The sequence below is a fragment of the Lithobates pipiens genome, unplaced genomic scaffold (genome assembly GCF_037356315.1).
Source record: "Lithobates pipiens isolate NorthernLeopardFrog02 unplaced genomic scaffold, aLitPip1_a1.2 Scaffold_19, whole genome shotgun sequence".
Taxonomy (NCBI): Eukaryota; Metazoa; Chordata; class Amphibia; order Anura; family Ranidae; genus Lithobates; species Lithobates pipiens.
Window position 1 is genome coordinate 558916440 of NW_027507764.1, and position 16133 is coordinate 558932572.

General features: G+C 44.3%; 1 protein-coding gene across 2 annotated transcripts in view; it reads left to right on the top strand.

Annotated features, from left to right (window-relative positions):
• Positions 1 to 5440: 5440 nt before the first annotated feature.
• The window catches only part of LOC143997631 (uncharacterized), a 379606-nt gene continuing 368913 nt past the window's right edge, over positions 5441 to 16133 (top strand). For both annotated transcript variants that reach the window (XR_013277713.1, XM_077493334.1), the window contains exon 1: positions 5441 to 5610. The gene's annotated coding sequence lies outside the window, so the exon portion shown is untranslated. The remainder of the gene's footprint in view (positions 5611 to 16133) is intronic.

A 16133-nucleotide genomic window follows, 5' to 3' on the forward strand; every position in this document is an offset into this window, starting at 1 on the left:
TCCTCCAGGGTTACCTTAGGTCTCTGTGCTGCCTCTCTGATTAATGCCCTCCTTGCCCGGTCCGTGAGTTTTGGTGTGTGGCCGTCTCTTGGCAGGTTTGCTGTTGTGCCATGTTCTTTCCTTTTAGTTATGATAGATTTGGTGCTCCTAGAGATCATCAAAGATTTGGATATTTATTTATAACGTAACCCTGACTTGTACTTCTCAACAACATTGTCCCTTACTTGTTTGGAGAGTTCTTTGGTCTTCATGGCAGTGTTTGGTTAGTGGTGCCTCTTGCTTAGGTGTTGCAGCCTCTGGGGCCTTCCAAAAAGGTGTGTATATGTAATGACAGATCATGTGACACTTAGATTGCACACAGGTGGACATCATTTCACTAATTATCTGACTTCTGAAGGTAATTGGTTGCACCAGAGCTTTTTTTGGGCTTCATAACAAAGGGGATGAATACATACGGACATGCCAATTATCAATTTTTTATTTCTGAAAAATAGTTTTATGTATATATATTTCTAATTGTACGTTACCAACTTAGACTATTGTGTTCTGATCCATCACATATAATTCAGATTAAAAAAACATTGAACTAAAGGCTGTAATGTAACAAAATAGGTAAAAGGCCCAGGAGGGTGAATACATGTGCAAGGCACTGTAGGTGGGGGCAGGGGCCATTTGTTTGTTACTGGTGTATAATATGGTCCGGGGACACACTGGGCACCTTCACTGGCACTGTGCTATTGCTGGGTGTCCAGTGTGCTCCTGTTCCTTTAACGGGGAATTGGGCTGCCTCCAGGCCCACCTGCCCCTCATCTATCCATTTAATGCATTTGCTTCCATTGTGGAGACACTTACCGTATTTTTCGGACTATAAGGCGCACCGGATTATAAGGCGCACTAGCAACGACCGGCTGATAAAATGGATATTTCCATATATAAGGCGCATCGGACTATAAGGCGCACCGGATTATAAGGCGCACTAGCAACGACCGGCTGATAAAATGGATATTTCCATATATATAAAGCGCATCGGACTATAAGGCGCACGGTCGATTTTGGGAGAAAATTTAGGCTTTTACGTGCGCCTTATAGTCCGAAGGTTTACGTCAAGATGACAGATACTGTTAACAAAGAACTCCAGCGATGTCAACAGGTCATATATAAGGCGCACCGGACTATAAGGCGCACGGTCGTTTTTGGGAGAAAATTTAGGCTTTTACGTGCGCCTTATAGTCCGAAAAATACGGTATATATTCAGTAGCGTTAGGACTACAAGCAATACACAGGGTGCCGTGATGAGGCCTTGCAGCTTATGCATGCGTTTGCAAATGCGTGCTAACTAAACTCCTGTTTTTTAACGCAGACTGTTGGACAGGATAATTTGGTCGGTTGGCAGACTGGTTGGTGAGTTGAGCTATGGAATGTTCTGTTTTTGTCTTTCATGCGTTTTCCCTTCCATTTACTCCTTGCTGTGAAGGCCAATTATAAGTGGGGGCAGGGGCCATTTGTGTGTTACATAGGTATAAGTAATTTATAGCTTTTATTTTATTATTCCATTTTATACTCTGAACAGAAAATAAAGCTTTGTTAGCTTTAGCTGGCACCTAATTTTTTAGCCGGTTCTTAGATTCAAAGCAAATTTGTCAAGCCCTGACTTAAGCTTTGCCATGCAGGCACAGACCCACAGCAAGGGAGCATTTTTAGGTTTCTTGGATCTGGGCTTTAATGGACCCATGTTATATGTATGGACAGCCCTATTTTTATTATTATAATTATTATTATACAGGATTTATATAGCGCCAACAGTTTGTGCAGCACTTTACAATGTTAGGGCAAACAGTACAGTTAGAATACAATTCAATACAGGCGGAATCAGAGGGCCCTGCTCTATATACATCTTTTAACTCCAATTGGTCACATTTAAGTTAAAAAAAAAAAAAAAAAGAACGCAAACCTTTTCTGCTTTTATTCGGAACTAGATGGACACGGAGGTAATCCGATGTGTGTTCATTTCCATTCATCTGCCATAGGCTACCATTGATCTGTTCAAATCCACCTGAAAAACTGACTTAAAGGTGGATCTGATCAGAACGGCCATGTGAAAGGGGCCCAACAGTTTATTTTTCTGGACAAGCTTTCAAGATATCTTTTCTTTTTTGCAGGTCAAGACTAGGGATGAGCTCAGGTGGGTTCTGATCCTAGTCCAAATCCATCTGAGCAAGCTTGCCAGGAAGCTGTCACTGTATTGAGCCAATCCTAAGCCCCTGTACACACGGTCGGACATTCTGCCAACCAAATCCGTCGGATTTTGCCCGTCGGATCTTGTCCGAAACTGTTGCATACACACGGTCGGACTACGTTGTCGAAAAATCCGATCATTCAGAACGTGATGACGTAATTTCGTTACGATGGGACTAGTAGCCAATAGCTTTGATGTAGGAATTTGATCTGAGCATGCGTGGCACTTGGTCCGATCAAAATTCTCTACACATGATCGGAGTATGTCCGATCAAACCAGTTGGTCGGAAAATATTTCCAACATGTTGGAAAATTGGGTCCGACGGAGATTCGGACGGAATCAGTCCGATGCATACCACACACAGTCAGATTATCCGACGACACGGTCCGATAAGACGCATTCCGGCGGATTCTCCGACCGTGTGTACAAGGCTTTAGACATTCCCTGCCCTGCAACCCCAAGTATGCACACCCATTTGGTAATGTCCCGGCCTCAGACAACTGGCCCAGTGACAGCTTCCTGGCAGGCTCGCTCCAGGATGGAGTGAGTTCATACCAGGATTCGAACCTATGTGAGCTCATCACTAGTCGGTGGTAGAGTAGATCTTTTGAAAGCCTGTCAATCATCAACTGTTGCTGTAATACTTTATTTTTTATTTGCAACAGTTCAAATTGACATGCTTTCAAGACATCTACTCTACCATTGACTAGTGATGAGCTCAGATAGGTTTGGATCTAAAGTTCCGATTCCGACAGTTCTACAACTCATATGCAAAACCACTGTGGTTGTATTTGTACACTTGTAACAAAAAGTTGCTGCATGTGACACTTTGTTGTTATTTGCAACAGTTAATGATTGACAAGCTTTCAAGAGATCTACTCAAGACATCTACTCTACCATTGACCATTGATGAGCTCAGACAGGTTTGGTTCTAAAGTTACAATTCTGACAGTTTTGCAACTCTTGTACAGAGTCACCGTAGTTGTATTTTTGCACTTGTAAAAAAATAAAAAAAAGTTGCTGTATGTAATACTTTGTTTTCATTTGCAACAGTTGATGATTGACAAGCTTTCAAGAGACTTTCTCTACCATTGACTAATGATGAGCTGAAACGGGTTTGGATCCAGGGTTCTGAAATTCCAACAGTTCTACGACTCTTGCGCAAGGTCCCCATAGTTGTATTAGTGCACATATAAAAAGTTACAAATAAAAACAAATACAACTATGGTGACCCTGTGCAAGAGTTGCACAACTGTCAGAATTGTAACTTTGAAACCAAACCTGTCTGATCTCATCACTGGTCAATGGTAGAGTAGATCTTGATCTCTTGAAAGCTTGTCAATCATTAACTGTTGCAAATAACAACAAAGTGTCACATGCAGCAACTTTTTGTTACAAGTGCACAAATACAACCACAGTGATCTTGCATATGAGTTGCAGAACTGTCGGAATCGGAACTTTGGATCCAAACCTATCTGAGCTCATCACTAGTCAATGGTAAAGTAGATGTCTTAGTGCACATTTAAAAAGTTGCAAATAAAAACAAATACAACTACGGTGACCTTGCGCAAGAGTCGTAGAACTGTTGGAATTTCAGAACCCTGGATCCAAACCCGTTTGAGCTCTTCACTAGTCGTCAATGGTAGAGAAAGTCTCTTGAAAGCTTGTAAATCATCAACTGTTGCAAATGAAAACAAAGTATCACATACAGCAACCTTTTTGTTGCAAGTGCACTAATACAACTACGGTGACCTTGTGCAAGAGTTGCAGAATTATCAGAATTTCAGAACCTTGGATCCAAACCTGTCTGAGCTCCTCACTAATCAACGGTAGAGTAGATCTCTCGAAACCTTGTCAATCATCAACTGTTGCTGTAATACTTTATTTTTATTTGCAACAGTTAAAATTGACAGACTTTCAAAACATCTACTCTACCATTGACTAGTGATGAGCTCAGACCGGTTCCGATTCCGACAGTTCTACAAATCATGGGCAAGGTCACCGTAGTTGTATTTGTGCACTTGTAAAAAAAAGTTGCTGAATGTGATGCTTTGTTTTTATTTGCAACGTTTTACAGGTGCACTAATGCAACTACGGTGACCTTGTGCAAGAGTTGTAGAACCGTTGGAATTTCAGAACCCCTGGATCCAAACCCGTTTGAGCTCATCGCTAGCCAATGGTAGAGAAAGTCTCTTGAAAGTTTGCCAATCATCAACTGTTGCAAATGAAACAAAGTATGACATACAGCAACTTTTTTCCGATTCCGACACCTCTACAAATCATGTGCAAGATCACCGTAGTTGTATTTTTGCACGTGTAACAAAAAAGTTGCTGTATGTGATACTTTATTTTTTATTTGCCACTTTTTTGTTAAACAATTGCACAAATACAACTACGGTGACCTAGCGCATGAGCTGCAGAAATTTCGGGAACCAAGGATCCAAGCCCATCTGAGCTAATCACATGTCAACGGTAGAGTAGATGTCTTGAAAGTTTGTTTTTATTTGCAACAGTTGACGATTGACAAACTTTCAAGAGATCTACTCTGCCGTTGACGTGTGATTAGCTCAGATGGGCTTGGATCCTAGGTAAGAAATGTTGTTTTTATTTTCAACAGTTGACAATTGACAAACTGTCAAGAGATCTACTCTACCGCTGACGTGTGATTAGCGCAGATGGGCTTGGATCCTAGGTTCTGAAATTTCTGCAGCTCGTGCGCTAGGTCACCATAGTTGTATTTGTGCAATTGTTTAACCAAATAAAGTTGCAAATAAAAAATAAAATAACACATACAGCAACTTTTTTGTTACAAATACAACTATGATGACTTTGCACATTGGGCTGCAGAACTGTCGGAATCTCAGAACTTTGGTCTGTAAAAGTAAATGGCTCTCGATATATACTTTCTGTAGGTCCATAGCTGGAGTCCCTCAAGGCTCTTTCGTCTTTAAACTCCTCCAAAAAGTCTTAAAGGATTTAACGTCTTCCTTCCAACAAAAAAAAAATCCATCTGCAGCTGTGCACAAACCTTGTGCTTCCCAAAACCAGCCACCCACCCCATCAGCCAGTGCTAGGCTCTGTAATGTTTGTGCTGCAGCATCACCAGAGCCTGTCTTCCTAGTGAGCGGTGTATGGCTGTAGGCAGTCAGGGGGGTGTGTGTGTTTGCCTGTCTGTGTGCATGTGACGTCAGTCCTGACCGACAGTAGATTGTTCAACTGAGCTGAGCGCGTGCTACTTTGAGCACATGGAAGCTGCTGGGCAAATCTTCTCATCTGGGGACTTATTATTTTGGCGCACCCGGGTTTACTTTCCCCCCATGGATTATACGATACCGTACGACCTCCCCCCACCGGAACGAAGAGCGCCCCGATTCGTAAGTATCGATCTTTTAAGCTTATTTCTTCATTAGACAAAATCACTGACTTTCTAGGTAGTGATTGCACTACGAACCGCAGAAAACCTGTCGCCATTTTTGCAGACGCGTTCCGCGCTTCGATGCAAAAGTCAAAAACTCGGTCGCTCTGTCACTGTAAAATCTTCCTTTTTCAGGGTTTTTGGAGCAAGATCCCGAAGGCATGTGTGCTCGCCCCCCCTCCAAGTCGTGGCCTAGTTTATGTTTTGTTATTTTTATATGGACTCCAGTTTATTTTTAACCCTTCAGAGGATGTGCCTCTTTCAACACCCCCTCCCTCGAGGCTGCCATTTTTGTGTGCCTTTCACTATCGACAGATCAGTGATTATCAATAATGAAACAAAAAGAAGGAGCATGTTTGTTTACAAGGGGAGATGGGGAAGGGATGATTTTGGTTGGATATAAGAGGGTTTGGAGGAGTTCGGGGTTATTAGGGTGTCTAGGCTGCAAACGTTATTGCCAAAGCACATGGCAAAGAAAAAAATAAAAAATCGAGCTTGTAACATTTGGTACTTTGTGCTGTACGGTTCATCTTATAATGTACGCAATAAACAAAAATGCTTTACCATGTTCTAAAATCTTTATATTTGTGTTTTATATTCAAGTTATTTTACCAGGAATTTGGATTTGGCCCATTTTCAGGCCTGTAAATCGAGCCGTGGTCGTACGACCATTCCAGGGCTGCAAATGTTTTTTAATGCATCGTGTCATATAAAATATACGTTCTTATGATCCTGATCTATCAAAACTCAGAAAAAGACACATTTGTTGCCAGTTGTTTGCTTTCAGAACTCAAAGGCGTCTTTATTACTTGGATGGAGAGTGGGCACAGATGAGGTGGCATGGCTGGCATTGAATCGTTTCTTTTTTCGATAGTCCGGGGGGGGGGGGGGGGGGCGGGGGGACATTCTGTCTGAAAAAGTGCAAGGCCTGGCTGCATCTATTTTCAGCCTTGGGAAGCACATGGCTGGCCTAGAGAGCAGGAAAGAAAAAAGGATTATGCATTTGTAGGAATCCTCGTCTCGCAGGAGGCAAGCTGGCATCGGGTCAAGCCCGAGAATGTGGCGTGATTAAAAGCGAAAAAAAAAAAAAAATCTTTAGTAACACAGACGAATCTGCAGCAGCAGTCAAAGAACTACAAGTCCCAGTGTGTGTTGGCGGACATCTTGAAACTTGTAGTTCCTTGGCCAGTGCAGGCTGCCAGGGCTGCAGGATTCTGGCATGTGGACGACTGTTAGCACCTCGTGGCTTTGGCATGCTCTCTTTGGCAGCCATTTTCTCTTGACCGGTCTCTTCACCGATGCGGTAATTATAGCGTTATTGGAAAAAGCTGTACAGTACAAGAAAGCTGGCCCTGGCATACTGGGAATTGTAGTTCCTCGAATGTCAGATTATCTGTCAGATTACTTACTAGTAATTCCTTGTGGTTTTGTCAGGGACCCATGGAGTGGGTCATTCAGTTCTATAGTTTAAAAGGAGCTAAATCTCGGTACATAGCTGGCCTGTAACGACTAAAAGTTTCAGCATAGCCTTTTTTTTTTAGGTTTTGTTTACACTGTAAGCGCGTAAAGGCAGTGTGAACGCAAGACGACTCTGAGGTTTGCCCCATTCAGAATCTGTAGGACACAATACAATGTAGGCCGCACACCAAGTATACCGATATTTATGGTTTCTCTGTATATAACATAGCCAGCCTGTAGCAGTAGCGAGGAACTAAAAGTTCCAGCATAGCCTTTTCAAGTTTTGGTTGCACCGCCTCAAGGCTGCCTCGGCAGTGGGAACAAGTTAGGGCGCAAAGTTCGCTCGGGGGTTGCCCTGTCTGGATTTTGTAGGACACCATACAATGTAGGCCGCACACCACATATAGTGACATTTAAGGTTTCTTTGTACACAACATAGCCAGCCTGTAGCAGCACCTGAGGAACTAAAAGTTCCAGCATAGCCTTTTCAGGTTTTGGTTGCACCACCTCAAGGCTGCCTTGGCAGTGGGAACAAGTTAGGGCGCAAAGTTCGCTCGGGGGTTGCCCTGTCTGGATTTTGTAGGACACCATACAATGTAGGCCGCACACCACATATACCAAAATTTTAAGGTTTCTTTGTACACAACATAGACAGCCTGTAGGAGCACCTGAGGAACTAAAAGTTCCAGCATAGCCTTTTCAGGTTTTGGTTGCACCGTCTCAAGGCTACCTTGGCAGTGGGAACAGGTTAGGGTGCAAAGTTCGCTCGGGGGTCGCCCTGTCTGGATTTTGTAGGACACCATACAATGTAGGCCACACACCACATATACCGACCTTTAAGGTTTCTTTGTACACAACATGGCCAGCCTTTAGCAGTACCTGAGGAACTAAAAGTTCCAGCATAGGCTTTTTCAGGTTTTGATTGCATCGCCTCAACTCTGCGTTGGCTGCGTGAACACTTTTAGGGGTGCAAAGCTGACTCCAGGGCTCGCTCCGTCAACAATTTGTAAACATAAGCCACACACCATGTATACCGACCATTTAAAGTACAACTCGGGCTCTATTCACACCTAGGCATTTTGGGTTTCGTGCCCGTGATCTCGAAACACACTACAATGGCACAAAAAACAGGTTCAGGTGTCATTTATTTTTCAATGGCACCTAAAAATGCAATGCGGTTTCACGCATGAATCGCGCCAAATGTCATTGCGTGAAGCTTGTCGCCCAAAACGGAACACAAGCTTCTTTTGGGCGACAAGCTTTAAGTAATGTGATAAATCGCGCTAAAACTGCACCGTGTTTTAACTGCCATTGAAAAAAGAAATGGTACCTGAACCTGTGTTTTGCCATTGTAGTGCGTTTCGAGATCGTGGGCAGCATCGCTGCGATTTCTGCCACTATTCCAAAAAACACAAGTGGGAATTGAGCCTAATGCTGCATACACACGATCGGAATTTCGGCCAGCAAAAGACCGATGAGAGCTTTTCATTGGAAAATGCGACCGTGTGTATGCTCCATCGGAATTTAACTGGCCGAATTTCTGCCAGCAAAAATTTGATAGCATGTTCTCAATTTTCCCGATGGAAAAACTTTCTGTTGGAAATTCCGATTGTGTGTATGCAATTCCGACACGCAAAAACTCACGCATGCTCAGATTCAACTACGAGATGGAAGCTATTGGCTACTAGGTATTGAACTTCCTTTTTCTAGCCCCGTCGTACATGTTGTATGTCACCGCGTTCTTGGCGGTCGGAATTTGGTGTGACCGTGTAGGCAAGACAGTTTGAACGGAATTTTGTCGGAATTCCGATGGGAAAACCATCAGAGCTTTTTCCGATGAAAATTCTGATTGTGTGTACCCTGCATAAAGAAAAACTTAAAAAAACATTTTTTTGGATAGAGTTGAGATGGATTAGAACACTGGTCTCCAAACTGCAGCCTTGGGGGCCAGATGCGGCCCTTTGCTTGTTTTTATCCAGCCCTTGGCACTATTTCATACACAAATATCAACAATGGGGCCTGATTCCTCCCACTGACACCAACAATGGGGCACAATTCCTCCCAATGAAGGGTGCACATTTCCTCCCACTGACACCAACAATGGGGCACAATTCCTCCCAATGACACCAATGAAGGGTGCACATTTCCTCCCACTGACACCAACAATGGGGCCCCAATAACATCGGTGATGGGGCACAATTCCTCTTAATGACACCAACGATGTGGCCCAATAGCATCAGTGATGGGGCACAATTCCTCTTAATGACACCAACGATGGGGCCCAATAACATCAGTGATTGGGCACAATCCCTCCCAGTTACACCAATGAAATAAACAATGGAGCATTATTTTTTCTGGAATTTTTCTCCTCCCACTGGCCACAGTCCGGCCCTCCTTCTTAAAGAGGAGGGCCACCTTAAAAAAAAAATATTAAAGGTCAGCGGCTACAAATACTGCAGCTGCTGACTTTTAATAAATGGACACTTACCTGTCCAGGGTGCCCGCGATGTCGGCAGTAGATGACAAGCAATCGATCATCTCTCGGCTGCCCCCGCCACCATCGTCTGTCAGGGAATCAGGAAGTGAAGCGTTGCGGCTTCACTGCCCTGTTCCCTACTGCACATGCGCGAGCGCGCTGCGCGTCTTCACTGGTCCCCGTTGTGTTCTGAGAACTGTGTGTTTCCCAGAATACAATGGGGGGGGGGGCAGGCATCTGCGGCAGCTATTCCCGGAAGTGGGTGCAGATACCTGGATTATACAGGTATCTGCACCCCCCTCCCCCCTGAAAGGTGGCAATTGTGGCACAGGAGGGGGGGAGAAATCCGAGGAGCGGAAGTTCCACTTTAGGGTGGAACTCCGCTTTAAGGACAGTAAACTGGCCCTTTGTTTAGAAAGTTTGGAGACCCCTGGATTAGAACATCTGTAATTTTTTATTGCTGTCTGTGTCCTCGTTAGGGAGGTTTACTCTCTCCATTTGTCCTGTTTACCATTATTATTGAAAGTAAAAGAAAATCCTAAATTTTGGGTTGTACCCAGAAAAGTAATCCTCCAATGGAGACAATGGGGGGTCCCCAAGTGATTCCCTTTATTTTCCAGGGATTTCCTCTCACTTCCTTTTTGGCTCGGAGACAGGAAGTGAAGGAAAATCTCCCCAATGAGACACAAATGGCAAAAAATAAACTGACAGGGGTTATAACCATCCCTTATGCTATCCAAAATAAAAAAAATGCTTATAGTTCTATTTAAGGGTTCTCTGTACAGAACATAGTCAGCACATAGTAAAGAACTAAAAGTTCCAGCAGAGCCTTTTTAGGTCTTGGTTACACTGCTTAAAGGCTGCCTCAGCTGTGTGAATGAGCAGGGGGTACAAAACCGACTCTGGGGCTTGCCCCCGTCTGAGATCTGTATGACACAGTACAAAACGCAGGCCTCACAGCATGTATACCGACGTTAATGTTGAGGCCTTTTCTGGGAAAAAAATATTCTGCCTTGGAAATTAATAACATTGGTAAAAAGCTCCTTCTTTTCCAACTAGGCCCGAGTGTACAGAGTGGTGTGTGTACGCTCCACTAGAGACTCCTCACCTTCACCTTCAGACTCCACCAAAACAGGCGAGGAGTATGGAGGCCTAGTGGGGTGTACATGCTGACTGCAGGGTTTGCCCTATCCGCAAGTTGTATGATGCAATACAAATGCAGGCTGCACACCAGGTATACTTACGTTTAAGGTTGATGCCTTATTCTGGAAAAAAATTCCACCTTATGATCCCTAAGCTATTAAAGCTGCCCTTTAATTACCCTGCTCAGCCCAGTGTTTACTCCTCAGTCACTCTCAGGCAGAAAACAGTCCATGTGCTTGTTTCTATTATTTTTATTAGGGAATTTAACTTGGATGGGGTAAGGGAAATCTTGCAGACTATTGCGCTCTCTCTCTCTCTCTCTCTCTCTCTCTCTCTCTCTCTCTCTCTCTCTCTCTCTTCCTCCTGCACAACTCTGGACTCTCAGAAACAGCTAGCACATGGTTAGGCCTATCATTGACTTAGCCAGACCCAAGTAACTTGCCCTTTGCAGGCAGGGACCGCGGGCCCCCCTATGGTTTAGCAGAAAGTAAAACGTATTTTGTGCTAGCTGTCCTATAGGGGGACTACTGCTCCCAGTCAGTCATCTTCAGGCCCTGCCAGCCCTCCTGGCTGCAGCTGCCCGTCCACTGCCCATGACATTGCAGTCCTCACTACTGGCTCTGCACCCATCTCTGACTGCATGCTCCTAGTCCTCTCAGATATGCCTCCCCAGTCCTCCTGACTGCTTACGTTACTCACCAGCCCTCCTGGCTGCAACCGGTGGTTCCATCCTGAAGACTTGTCCAGCAGTACTAGCTCCTGCTGTTCTCTCTTGCTTCTTCTGTGCCTCCTCCTGTTCTGAGCCTCCACAATCTCCTGGAGGGCTCCTTCCTGCACCCAAGCCCAGTCCAAAGGTCACCCTTCCCAAACCGGAGAGATCCCTCAAAGGCATCCTACAGCCTAGCTCTCCATCCTCAGTTCATCCACCTGACAACTCCTCCCCAGCTGGGCTCACTCTGGGTATTTAAGGAGGCCTGCCCCATGCCAATCCAGGTTGGGGATTGGTCAGGGCTCTTTTGAACACCCCAGGCAGCTACTCCTCTCCTCTCCTCCTAGAAACCTCTAGAAAAAAGAGGGGGGTCTCAGTGAGGCTACCTGTGAGTCACCAGCTGCTAAACTCGGAGCCACTCGCAGCCCACACAAACCAAAATAAACAGGCCTAGATTCAAGCTAGGCCTGCCTAAATTTGCCTATACTCAGAAAAAAAAAAAAAAATCTAGCACAAAAGGTTTAGTTCATTTTTACAGGAAAACTGCCTACACTGGTAAGGGGTGGTTGTAGATAAAAACAGACTATGCAGCTGGCTAAAGTTGAATAATGCCCTTTCTGTGGTGTAGACAGGCTATTAACCTGTTACCTGACACCTATTCTATAGGTGTAGACAGGCTATTAACCGCTAGTCGACCAGCTGTCACAGTTGTACTGTGGCAGGTTGGCAAATCGGCGTAGCTGTACGTCGCTTCTTTATGATGGCAGAGCAGGTGTGTGCACCGGAGATGCGTGCACATGCCTGCCGAGTGTCCCTGTAGCCGATGTGCGTGCCTGGTGGGCGCGATGACCGATGGGCACCTGCAATCGCTTATGACAGAGCGAGAACCGGGATCTGTGTGTGTAAACACACAAATCCCGTTTCTCTCAGGGGAGAGGACCACCAATCTTTCTCCTCCCCTAGCCAGTCCCATCCCCCTCACAGTTAGAACACACCCAGGGAACACCCTTAACCCCTTGATCACCCCCTAGTGTTAACCCCTTCCCTGCCAGTGACATTTATACAGTAATCAGTGGCTATTTTCAGCTCTGATCGCTGTATAAATGTCAGTGGTCCCAAAATAGTGTCAAAAGAGTCCGATCTGTCCGCTGCAATGTAGCAGTCCTGATACAAATCTCAGATTGCCACTGTTACTATTAAAAAATATATATATAATAATAAAAATGACATAAATCTATCCCCTATTTTGTAGATGCTATAACTTTTGCACAAACCAATCAATTTACGCTTATTTCGTTTTTTTTTCGTTTTTTCTTACCAAAAATATGTTTAGAAGAATACATATCGGCCTAAACTGAGGAAAAAAAAAAAAAAATGTGAGGTATTTATTATAGCAAAAAATACAAAATACTGTGTTTTTTTTTTTTTTTTCAAAATTGTTGCTCTTTTTTTTTTTTTTATAGCGAGAAAAAAACCACAAAAAAAAACAAAACACAGAGGTGATCAAATATTACCAAAAGAAAGCTCTATTTGTGGGCGGAAAGGACATAAATTTTGTTTTGGTACAATTTCGCATGACCACGCGATTGTCAGTTAAAGCAACGCAGTGCTGTATCGCAAAAAAATGGCCTGGTCGGGGGGGGGGATCCTTCTGGGGCTGAAGTGGTTAATGTACCTTCTGCAGCCTAAATGGAATACTCCAACAACGTTGCTAGGACATTGCTAAGCGAGGCCTAGTCATTTCTGCTCACTTCCACCATCACAGGAGTGAGCTCTCAAATGCTGAGAAAAGGAGCATGTGAGTGGGTTTGAATCAGAGAAAAAGTTCACTCCCGGTGATGGTGGAGGTGACCAGTAACAGCTAGGCCTCACTTGGCAACATCCTGGGAGTATTCTAGTCAGGCTTCAGGAGGTACATAAATGGCCTACATCTATAGCAAAGGTATTATTTAACTTTAGTCAGAGCTGCACAGGGTTTTTTTTTTGTCTACAAACACCCCTTATCTGCATGGGTAGCTTTTTGGTACAGGTGAACTAACCCTTTAATGACATTTGGAAAAAAGCAACATTTTTGCTAACTAGGCCCAAGTGTATGTACACTCTGCTAGAGACTCCTCATCTTACCACAGGTGAGGTGTACACGCCACATGGACAAATAAAGTTTATTAAACACAGTGTGGCCTGCACATGTGCTGTGTCTTCCAGCACATCCCACCTCATCTAAAATACTGTTGCACCGATACTAATACTAGTATCGGTGCCGATACCAAACATTTGCATGAGTGCTCACATGAAACCGATACCTTTGCAATGCGATCTGAGCCCATACAAAGTGAATGGGCTCAAATCGCACTGCAAAGAATCGCATGTGTGTTGAACAAAAATGCGGTGTGATTCCTGTCCAAATGTCAATTTTGTTTGGGAGCCACGTCGCACGACCGTGCAATTGTCAGTTAAATCGACGCAGTGCCGAATCACAAAAAGTGCTCTGGTCTTTGGACAGCCAAATGCTCCGGGGCTGAAGTGGTTAAAGGTGAAATCCAGCCTTTCCTGTGATTAGTCAGAGCAGAAGCCGATCAGCAGGTGCCAGCCAATAAATGTCCGCCAGTACCTACTGATTGCAGAGGAGACACACTGAACGGAGCTCTGCATATGTAAACAATGCAGAGCTCTGCCGTCAGTGGGGATGTGCTGGATTTTTTTTTTCCCAGCACATCCCTTGAGCCCCCTTTCACTCGGAGGCGTTTTTCAGCCACTACAGCTATAAAATAGCGCCTGTATAGCTCCTGAAAAAAGCGTCTCCTTTCACTCCAGTGTGAAAACTGGAGGGCTTTCATACTGGAGCGGTGCTCTAGCAGAACGGTTAAAACGGTAAAAAAAAAACGGTTAAAAAAAGTCCTGCTAGCAGCATTTTTGGAGTGGTGAAGGAGCGGTGTATTCACGCTCCTAAACCGCTCCTACCCATTGAAATCAATGGGGCAGCACGGCTGTACCACTGGTGTTAACCCTTTTTCGCCCGCTAGCGGGGAGGTATATACCGGTAAGGTATCGGGGAGGTAAATACCGCTGCTAAAGCGACGGTAAAGCGGCGCCCGCACTGCCCCATCACAGATATATATGTGACTTTGCTCAGCGGGACCACCCTGTTGCAGTATATCTGCCATGGGGCAGTCCAGCAGTGGTTATGGCAGTGCGCGTCAATGCATGAAAACAGAACTATGCATGCACATTTGTATACCAGAAGCAGCTTTTCACTTCACTGAACAACCCCCCCCCCCCCCCCCCCCCATCCTTGGGCCACTCTGACTTCATTCTATTGTCACTGAAAAACCCCAGTGCTTCCATGTTTGGGGCAAAACAGTACACGTTTTCCTGCCAGGAACTCTCCCATGAGGCGTGCCTAGGCCTATGAAAATACCAGCTTTCTAGAAGTTGCTGTTGGTGTAGGGCTAGGTATGCCCAGCTGGACAGAATGTGTGCCTATGTGCCCAAAGCCTAAAAGTATATAGGGTGTTCCCCAGGCTTCCAGTGTCAGCAATGTGGGGCAGTACTGAGCAGCATCCATAATAATTATCACACTTTATACATCACACAGGATTACGCTAAGCTTGTTTTACCTACTTTAATCCATGAAAACTACACAGACCATTTTCCACCCATTCAAGAATAGTGGAAAATGGAAGTTGGCTAAAACATTGGTGCCAGGACTGCCACACTTCCTCTATTTCCAAAAGAAAAGTATCCGGCAACTCCAGGATCCAAGTATAAAGTCTTTATTGCTACATATAGGTAAGCTTAAAAAAATAAGGCTTTGTGCCGAAACGCATAATTTGTTTTTTTAACCTTACCTATATGTAGCAAAAAAGACTTTATACTTGGATCCTGGAGTTGCCAGCTACTTTTCTTTTGGATGTTTATCATAATGGATGGAGATTTTTTGAGCTTGGGCACTCAGTGTAAGATGAAACTCCAGATTTATCCGATTTATCGCGTCTCCCCAGCTGAGAGTGGGCTTCTGTGTTTCTTTACACTTCCTCAAGGGTCTACTGAGTAATTGGCAGCTCTAAAAAATGAACTACAATAACACCTGAACAGACAGGTAAAATGCACACACATATACAGTGCCTTGCGAAAGTATTCGGCCCCCTTGAACTTTTCAACCTTTTGCCACATTTCAGGCTTCAAACATAAAGATATAAAATTTTATTTTTTTGTGAAGAATCACCAACAAGTGGGACACAATTGTAAAGTGGAACGAAATCTATTGGATATTTTAAACTTTTTTAGCAAATAAAAAACTGAAAAGTGGTGCGTGCAAAATTATTCGGCCCCTTTACTTTCAGTGCAGCAAACTCACTCCAGAAGTTCAGCGAGGATCTCTGAATGATCCAATGTTGTCCTAAATGACTGATGGTGATAAATAGAATCCACCTGTGTGTAATCAAGTCTCTGTATAAATGCACCTGCTCTGTGATAGTCTCAGAGCATCATGAAGACCAAGGAACACACCAGGCAGGTCCGTAATACTGTTGTGGAGAAGTTTAAAGCCGGATTTGGATACACATAGATTTCCCAAGCTTTAAACATCCCAAGGAGCACTGTGCAAGCGATCATTTTGAAATGGAAGGAGTATCAGACCACTACAAATCTACCAAGACCTGGCCGTCCCTCTAAACTTTCAGCTCAGACAAGGAGA